General features: G+C 46.6%; 1 pseudogene; it reads left to right on the top strand.

Annotated features, from left to right (window-relative positions):
* Positions 1-1913: 1913 nt before the first annotated feature.
* LOC128780457 (ras-related protein Rab-11B pseudogene) lies at positions 1914-4344 on the top strand (annotated as a pseudogene).
* The last annotated feature ends 5447 nt before the right edge of the window (positions 4345-9791 follow it).

Below are 9791 nucleotides of genomic sequence, written 5' to 3'. Positions count from 1 at the left end.
TTGCCTCCAGGGCTTCATCTGGTGACTTCTAAGGGTGGAAATGACAACCCGTACTATCTTGATTCCTAGTGGTAAGAAATTGAGCCACAGCTGCACCTGTCCTTTTATTACTTTGCCTGAGGCTCACCAACCTCCCTGGGTCATGTCTGCCACCTGTGTGTCTCTGTCCTGTCTAGAAGCTCTGCTGGTATTACATACCGAGCACCTGTCCAGCCAAGGTGCTGTGGCAATGGACTCCAAAAGACATCACAGTAGGCGTGGAATCAGAACCTCTCCAAACAATTTATTTTTTAGTACGCCAGTATTCTTTTGTTGCCAGGGGTACTTATGACCACATGGCCATCTTATTCTCAGGGTTATATGCCAGGACTTGGCTTTTACAAGCAAGGTTCCCCCAAACAGTTGGAGAAAGTTGGCTATTCAATGGCCTCATGTATAGTACCTAAATAAGATTAATCAGAAATGGATCTCCATTGTAAAGATATTGGGATATAGTATATTTCTTGTCGATGGAAATAGAATTTACAAAGACTTTTTTAAATGTGTACTTACAGGAAACATCATATACACCCTTCTCTTCTGTTGCATCACTAATGAGAGTGAGTTCACCACACACACCGTTGATGCTGTGAAACAGAATGAGGTGATTGGTGCCAGTGAGATACTGAGGGGTAGACTCCCTCCCACTCCACCTGTAACCTGAGTGTGCTATTTCAACAAACTATTAAAAACCTCTCATAAAATGTTAAAGGACTCTTAATTTCCTGTTTTATTTTATTGCTACTCTAAGAATGAGTCACTAGTGATACCACTATTCCTTTGGCCACGTCCCACTCTCACTACTGCCACAGCTACTTGTCTGCACAGTTGGCTGAGGGCTCAGATGTGCCAGCGTCTCAGATAAATGCCGTACAAACATTTCCCCACTCAGCCCTCACACAAAAAAGAAAAAAACCATAGCAGACAATTATGATCATTTTCTTTTACCCAAGGAGTAACTGGGGTGAAAAGCGATAAAATTCCTAGTTCACACAACCAGAAAAAGATAGTTTCACAAGAGAGCTAGGCTCTTGATCCCCATCCTATGCTCTTCCCTAAACTACATTTTCACATTACATATGATTGGGATCCCCTCTGCCCTACCTCCTCTACTCCCAGTTAAACCTATTCTTGGCAGCAATTCTTATCTCTGAGTCAACAAAACTTCAGATTGATCACGTGGAGGATCAGTACCTGATATGGGACTCTGATTTGGACACAGGTCCACAGTATAAGTGCGACAGGAATGTGCATGATTGTGTGTGTGTGTGTGTGTGTGTGTCATGGGGCGGGGGAGGCGGGTAGCTCCCTGAGATGATACTCAGCTTCTGTCCCCAAGAATGCCATACTTACTTTTTATGGAATTTAAATAACACAGAAGAGTTATCCAACTCCTCGATGTATTCCAGAAACAATCTCATGCTCCCATTTTCTTCTATCATTTCCCTTACTTCCGAGCCCCAGAGAATGGTATACCACTCCCCTGAAATCTGCAATAAATCAGTAAAGTGATTGGGAGAGAAGAGGTGGGACACTGCATGAACCCTGTCTCCTTGAAATCTGGCCCCTGGGTCAGGCCTCATAGTGACAATGTGAAGATGGAATTAGAACTCAGGTGGACTGGCAGCCAACATAGGGCTCTTACCACTGTCCCTGCAGTGTGAACGGAGGTCCCGGGGGGTTGTCATCTTTCCACATGGTACAACTGCTCTTGGTCCAAGGTCAGAAACCACCTACTTGGTCTAACATCAAAAGCTCTCACTCTCCAGGAGGGTCACCTCGTGTCACAATCCCCCAAACTACACCCAAAGTCTAAAATCCCTACACTCCCCCAACTCTACCTGTGACAGGTCGAAGTTGCATTTCACGACATCATGGTTGGAGGCACCAACCAGGGTCAGCACCAGACAAAGCAGCAGCAGCTTCATCTTGGAAGGGATGACTCCGCCTTAGTTATGCTCACCGAGAGTGAGTTTTCCCTGTTGATGGATCTGTGCCCCACGCCTCTGCCTTTATATTCCTTCCGGGCCCAGTTTTCTGTCCAAGTGGGGAGGCCTACCTTTCCCCTCCCATTAATGGATGGCCTGTATACATTGATGGGAGGCCAAGAGTGTTCCTGTGTGTCTCATCTCTTCCAGAGCTACTAAGTGACCTGAAATTACTCAAACCACACACTTCAAAAAAAGATAGTGGATGCCATGAAAGGCTGCCATTTGGAACCAGATTTGACTGTGAAATCAGAAAGCCAATTAAGTGTCGGAGAGTGGAGCACCACTAGGAAATGCGGTGTGTGGACATCCCAGGTTCCACTGCTCACATGGTGGGAGGCAGTGGATGAGTCACTCCATTGTAACCATCCTCAAAAACAAAGAAACTGTGTGTACCAATGGTGACAGTACCTTTGATCAAGAATCACTCTAATAGTGCCAGTTACAATAGGGCTGGGTAAATTAATGTATGGAAAGTACACTGTCTAGTATGGAGCACATTTTAACTCCTTTTCCTTGTTGTCTGAATTCAACCTCAATGCACGAACGAATGTTTAGTCAGTAAGTACACCTCGCCATATGCCGTAGGCCTCTGGGACAAGGGGAGAGATGGAAGATACCATCCATACACACACTTCTTTCTACAAGCTGATGAAGGAACCCAACTGAGTGGGACCAAGTCTGGACCACCATGGGTCAGAAAAGGGGTGCTCCCTGGGAGGTGGCATCACAGAGAAACCGCTTAAAAAGCGGATTCACAAGCTGTGGATTCACGTAGACCTGGGCTTAATTCCTACCTGGGTCCTTGGAAGCCATGAGGAAAGACTGAACCTCTCAGAACCTGGGAGTCCTGATAATGGAGACAATCATACCTGTCTATGGATGGCTATAGCAACTCAATGGCACAGTGTATGTAGAACCCTCAGACTAATGTCTGGCACTGCTGGGCTAGTGGGGTCAGAGAACTATTCCTGGGAAGGTGTGTCTTGGGGACAGCCAGGGGTCCTCAACATAGGGTGTGGAGATGTGGAGAGCATGTGGGGAGTAGGTTCCTGGTGAGAAGAATGTTGTGATTGAGGCTCCTGTGCCCACAGCTGAGGCTTCTTAAAAGCTATGGCTCACTTCTGTGTTGTGCCAATGGTCCCCTTCTGCAACACCCAGAAGAAAAAGGCCTGTGTCACAGGAGGAGCTGGGCACTGGGTGATGAACCGAGAAATTGTGGCATCCTATCAGTGGCCTGCTTTCAAAGTCCTGCCAGCCCCTTGTGTGATCCTGCCTAGTTCACACTGAACAGATACCCAGTGACTGGTATTTTGAGGTCTCAATATCCTTAGACATCATGGATGGACTGGAGGTGTCCTGCTTCTGAGATAGAGAAACTGAGCTTGACAAATGGTGTCAAAGGGTATGCACTGCCTTTTGTCTTGTTGATTGTCTCCAAGAACAGATGGCAGCCTATGAGCAACCAGGGTTGCAAGATGAACTGGTCCATGATGCTGAGAGGAGAACCTTATGCCACTGTTGCCTACTCCATCTCTGTCCCATCCCACCCCCTCCTGACTCTGCATCTGTATCAGTGCACCACATTGTAAATTTCTCTTCCCAGCAACTCTCACTGTGTGCTCAAATAACAACTGAGAGGTGGGCTGGATCACCTGGACAATGGGACCCGAGAAGGCTAGCACAGCTACCTATTCAAAGTGGGGCTCGTCGGGATGCAGGTGTGGGGAAAAGCAACTTGATGGACTGCTTCACCCAGAAAGAGTTCAGTCTACAGAGCAAGAGCATCGTTGGTGTGTAGTTTGCCACTTCTAGCATCCAGGTGGATGGCAAGACCATCATCAAAGTCCAGCACTGGGAAACCACTGGCCACAAGGGCAACCGTACCATCAGCTTGGCATAGTACTGTGGTGCAGTGGGTGTGCTGCTAGTGTATGACATCGCCAAGCACACGAAATTGGAGAATGTAGAGCGCTGGCTGAAGGAGCTGTGTGACCACGCTGACAGCAACATCGTCTTCATGCTGACAGGCAAGAAAGGCTACCTGTGCCATATGCAGGTCATGACCACTGACGTGGCTCGTGCCCTTTACAGAGAACAAATTGTCCTTCTTCCAGACTTCTGCCTTGCACACCACTACTGTACAGAAAGCTTTCAGGAACATTCTCACAGAGATCTAGTGCATCATGTCACACAAGGAGATTACAGAACACACAGCCCAGGATGAGTCCCCTGGCAACAACATGGTGACAAGAGCATACAGCCCTCTACCAATGGACAGAAACATGACCAGCTGCAGTGCTGCCACAACCTGTGACCGGCCCGTGCCTCCTCCAAGTGTGCGTGTACATCCTCGCCCTTCATCTGCTCCTCACCTTGTAGTTTCACCTGATCTGACCATCTCTGTCCCTCTGATCCACTCACGCCCTCCTACTGAGCTCTGCACCGTTAGCTGGGCTTAGGAACAACAGGAGTTGACCAGCAGCTCTTGTCCCATCCCCCTCCGGCCAGGAACCCTTGAAGCCCAGCTGCTGCATCTGTTTTCTTAGTGTCCCTGTGTGCCTGTGGGCAGGGCAAGGAGGTTTGTAGGATGGAGAGGGACAGCCAGAGGCAAAGAATGTGCGCACGAAGAAGGCTTCTTCAGCATCCCACAGCACACTCCAAGGAATGATGATCTCCCTCCCTCCTGGCCACTTGTCCTAGCTGACCCAGGTCCTCAAAAAAACCCCATTCTGGGATGAGGCCTGAAGAGAAAGTGGCTGGGGTGGGCAGAACCCAACTCCCAGCATCCCATTCCCCATATACAGCCAGAAACAGCACATGCCTTTGACGTCACCCTCTCTCCAGCATGGGTGAATCCAGCTCAGCTCCTACCTGTAGATTCATGCTGGGAGACGACCCCACACCCCATTCATTTCTGAGCACAGCACATACCCCACCCCTCCTGAATCCCTTCTGTCTGATCACCTTGTCTGGTCACAGACCTGTTTGTCAGTGAAGTAAGATCTCAGTGTTTGTATATACAAAAATAGTAAGCGAGAGACAGAGAGAGAAGGAGAAATGAAGGCATGTGCCACATAATGTTCTACTACCCGGATTTGCTACTTAATGCCCAAATATTCATCTAATATTTGAATCTCTCAATATAAGGTGTTTGGCAATTACTTGGGGGAAAACTTATGTATACCTTAAAAAATAGGCAATGCAATATTTTTAAACATGTGTGTGTGGCAAACTTGAGTTATATGCCAAACACAACAGTAGGACTTCAGAATCATCAGCCAAAGTAATCGTGTCTCCGACATTCTAAGAAAACCATCACAGGCTTGTGGAACACAAAGCAACAAGGTAGGTGATTGGTGATGAAGAAGCAGTGTGGGAAGCCTTCTGTGTGAAAACATTAGCTGACTGTTTCCATGCAGGCACTTAATGTGTTTTACTTGGATTGTAGGAAAGTGCTGGGATGTTGGGGTTTTGTATAACACATCACAATTTTCCTGACGTAAACTACCAAGCGTTGGTGAGGAAATGGAGACACTGGAAGTCTCCCTCACTCCTGATGGAAAAGTAAAATGGTACCATCACTCTAGAAAAGTAGCTCAGCTTTTACAAGAGTTAAACACAAACCTACTGTCTGACCCACCCATTCCACTCCTAGCTATTACCCAATAGATACGTAAACATATATTCATGAAGACACTTGTACATGAGTGTTGAAAGAATCTTTATTTGCAATAGCAGAAACAGAGGACCAAGAAAATATCCATCAACAGAAATGGGTAAGTACTTGGTGGTATGCCTATGCAAGGGAACAAAATCCAACAATGACAAAGGAAGAGGCTATTGACAAACACAACATGAAAGCATGTCAGAATAACTATGCTGAGTGAAAATAGGCAGGACAACAACAAAGTACATACTGAAAACTGCATTTATATAATCTCTGGAAAATGCAAACTCTAGACGCAGAAAGGGGACCGGTGGCTGCCTGGGGCTTTGGGTGGCACAGAGGGATGGAGGGAGGGATCATAAAGTCACAGAGGATATTACAGGGAAGGAAAGGTAAACTCACTGTGCTGACTGTGGAGATGGTTTCATGGTTATCTCCATGTACAAACTTATCAAATTTTATACCTTTCTTTCCTTAAAGTTTTATTTATTTATCTATTCTCAGGGAGATGGGAAAGGACTAGGAATTGAACCAGCAACCTTGGGTCCATGGAGCAACAACAAACCCTCTGAGCAACACAGCTCAGAGTGTAGTTTATATTTTAAATATGTGCAGTTGAATATCGATTGTACCTCAGTAAGCTATTGTTAACAACATGAAATGACTTTGCAGTTAACATTTGCACATGGAACCTCTGATTCTTATGAACGTGATTTTTCATTTCTGACATTAATCAGGGAAATGCCTATCTTTGGTAGACAGACTTAACCACTTCCCAGCCCTGGGCTGACACAGGCCTCACAGAGGAGGCTGGGTGAGTCCCTTGGCTATTACAGGAGGTGCTGTTTCCTAAGTTCCTAAAGGCAGTGGAGTTCCCTGGGTCTAAGTGAAAACTCCAAAGTATCCCCACACCTTCATCTGCATCCTACTTGACCCCCAGACCCTGGTCAAGATTCTACACTTACCCAGATGGGCCCTGAGTTCTGATAAGCAAATGCTAGTGGTTCCAAAACACATTTGGAGGACTGCCTCTAACAAACCACATACTAGCTGAAGGTTCTGCCAACACAGGGCCCCTACAGGCCCTAACGCTAACCCTTGCAACTCCAACCAATGTCCAGAGACACACACGTGCTAAAAGCATACCCTTCGGGAGGCCTGTGGGAGCCTCATACTTCCCCGTTTCCCCACAGCCTCCTTGGGTTGCCTTTTCCTTCCTGCTGCACACCCAGCTCACTTCTCTCACCAGCAGAGAGTTTGGGGAAGCCAGCACAAGCCCAAGGCTTCTGTAAGAGGCCTCCCCACGTGGCCCACGGACTCTTAGCGCCAACTCAGTCTCAGCCTGAGGATACCTGGCTCTTTCATACAGCACTTGGAAGAAGGCAGTTGCGGTTCATGTGTTCAGGCACCAAAAGACCACAGGCCTCCTGCACATGTCCTCGGAGCATGAATTCAGGCTCCAGGTAATACCCACCCCAAGTACATGCCCAAATACATTGGAGATAAATCGGAGCCAGGGGTGGTGGAGAGGTCATCTGTAAGGGGCCCTAAGCCATTCCCTGGAGTCTCTCTGAGTACCTGGGCCAATCTGTGATCATCCACCTGCTATGACCCATGCCCAGAGCCCTGTGTAGGTCAGCTCCAGACACCCTGTAGCCATGGCTGCAGTTCTTTGATTCTGCTTTACAGAGAGGAAGTGAAACCAATGCATCCCATCCTTACATGGATGTGTTTCAACTTTGGCTGCACTTTAGAACCACCTGGAGATCTTTAAACAATCCTGGTGCATGTGACATGGGCAGCTTCCCATGTCACTGGTCACACAAGTCACAGGGCTTCACTGTGTAGGTCTGGAAGTGCACTGATGAAGTCAATGCACCTGAAGAGCCTCTATGGATGGAGGTGCACTGTTTCAGGTGTCGGCTGTTGAGGGAAAAAATCAACACTTTGTCCTCATTGCACTTACCTTCAGGGACATGGATCCCAATTGTAAAGAAATAAACATGAGAGATCAGTTAAGGAATGTGGTAAAGGAGCACTGCCTAATGCTTGGGTCTCAGAGGAGTCCTCCGTGTGAGTTGACACATGGGGATGGAACGTTGTGAGGTGGGGGTATGTGCAGATACCTGGGGCTGACTATTTCAACAGAGAGTCCAGACATGCAGTTCTCACAGGTGTCTGGGGGAAACTGTACATAATGACTCAGGTGTAACATACACATGGGAATCTGAATGCGACTCGGGAAGGTGGTCAGGTGGGCCATCTCTGTCGATGCTGCAGACCAGGTCTTCTCCTTGGGCAGCGCTCTCCTCAGCTGGCTGGCACTCCCATCCTCTGTCTTTCTTTACCAAGGGGTCAGCCAGCAACTGGCTACTCTACGAGGAGCCAATGAAAGCCATCATAGAGGGTTTATGAGCAGCAGAACAATGTTACAAAAATGCTGACTTTTAAGAACAACAGCTGGTATCTCCTGGGTGGCAGAGACCCACTTAACATAGTATAACATTTGAGAGCCACATGGCTAGTCCATAAAACTTGCACACTCTGACTTCTGGCTGAGATGGAGGCACAGGTGTATACACTCTGCCTGTATCCACGACAAAAAGAATGACAACAACAAATTTAAATACAACCAGAAAGGACAGAAGTCCAACAATTAAGGAGTTACAGAAGAAACATTCACCCTGAGTGGTAGAACGGTTGGAGACTGTCAGCCAGGTGCAGAGGACTCAAGGCAAGGAGGCAAAAGGCAGACCAGGCCCAGTGTCAGCTGGCAGAGCTCGCAGTCCCACATTTCCAAGCAGTAGAACCAGAGGGATAAACTGAGGACCAAGAGAGACTGTGCAACCAAGGTTCCAGCGCAGGGAAATAAAGTCTCAAAGCCTTGGAATAAAAAAACATGTGGGTGTTGAGGTGGTGGAGGGAAATCCCAGTCTCTAGGAGAGTTCGTTGGAAAGACCCACAAGGTCCTGAGACATACACAAACCTCCCCATCTGGGAATCAGCGCCAGAAGGACCCAATTTGCTTATGGGTAGTGGGGGAATGACTGAAAGCCAGCCCAGAGCTGAGCAGTCCTTATTGTTCCCTCTTGGACCATTCCCCAGAATATGGTACCAAAATAGAAGAAAAAGTGAAGGTTATGAAACGTGAAATATGGGAACCAAGAGTGAAGAGAAGGAAACCAACACTCAAATCAATGGTTTAGACCACAAGAATAAAATAAATATTCAAGCAGAACAGAATGAAGAAACAAGAATTCAGTAACGTGAGGAGAGGCTTAGGAAAATACAGGACAACTTTAAACATTCCATCATCCAAATCATAGGGGTGTCAGAGGAGAAGAGGAACAGCAAGGAACTGAAAACTTATTTCAAAAAAGAATGAAGGAGAACTTCTTTATTCTGGCCAAGGAAATACATGTCCAGGAAGTCCAGGAAGCTAAGAGCGTCCCAAAGATTTTGGAACCAAGGAAGCACACACCAAGGCACTTCATAATTACATTACCCAAGATTCATGGGAAGAAGATAATCTTAAAAGTAGTAAGACAAATGTGACAGTTTCCTACAAAGGAGTTCCCATAAGACTATGAGCTGATTTCTCAAAGGAAAACTTACAGGCAAGAAGGGGCTGGAAAGAAGTATTCAAAAGTCATGCAATGCAATGATCTACATCCATTATGTCTCCAGCAAAGCTTTCATGTAGAATGGAAGGGCAGGTAAAGTGCTTTCCAGGTAAAGTCAACTTGAAGGAGTTCATCATCACCAAGCCTTTATTATAGGAAATGTTAAAGCGACTTACCTCAGGAAAAGAAGAAGATCAAAAGTATGAACATTAAAATGACAACAAGCTCACAACTCTCCACAATCGAACCTAAAAAAAACCAAACTAAGCAAACATCTAGATCAGGAACCGAATCACAGAATGGAGATCACATGGAGAGTTATCAGCGAAAAAGGGGAGGGGAGAATGGGAAAAGGTACAGGCAATAAGTAGAATAAAGTGTAGGTAGAAAACAGAGAGGGGCAGGTTCAGAATAGTATAGGAAATGAAGAAGACAAAAACTTATATGTACAACCCATGGACTTGAACTAAG

This window comes from Desmodus rotundus, chromosome 1 (assembly GCF_022682495.2).
Source record: "Desmodus rotundus isolate HL8 chromosome 1, HLdesRot8A.1, whole genome shotgun sequence".
In the NCBI taxonomy this organism is placed as follows: domain Eukaryota; kingdom Metazoa; phylum Chordata; class Mammalia; order Chiroptera; family Phyllostomidae; genus Desmodus; species Desmodus rotundus.
Note: the sequence above shows the minus strand (reverse complement) of the source record. Positions and strands in the feature narration are given on the sequence as shown.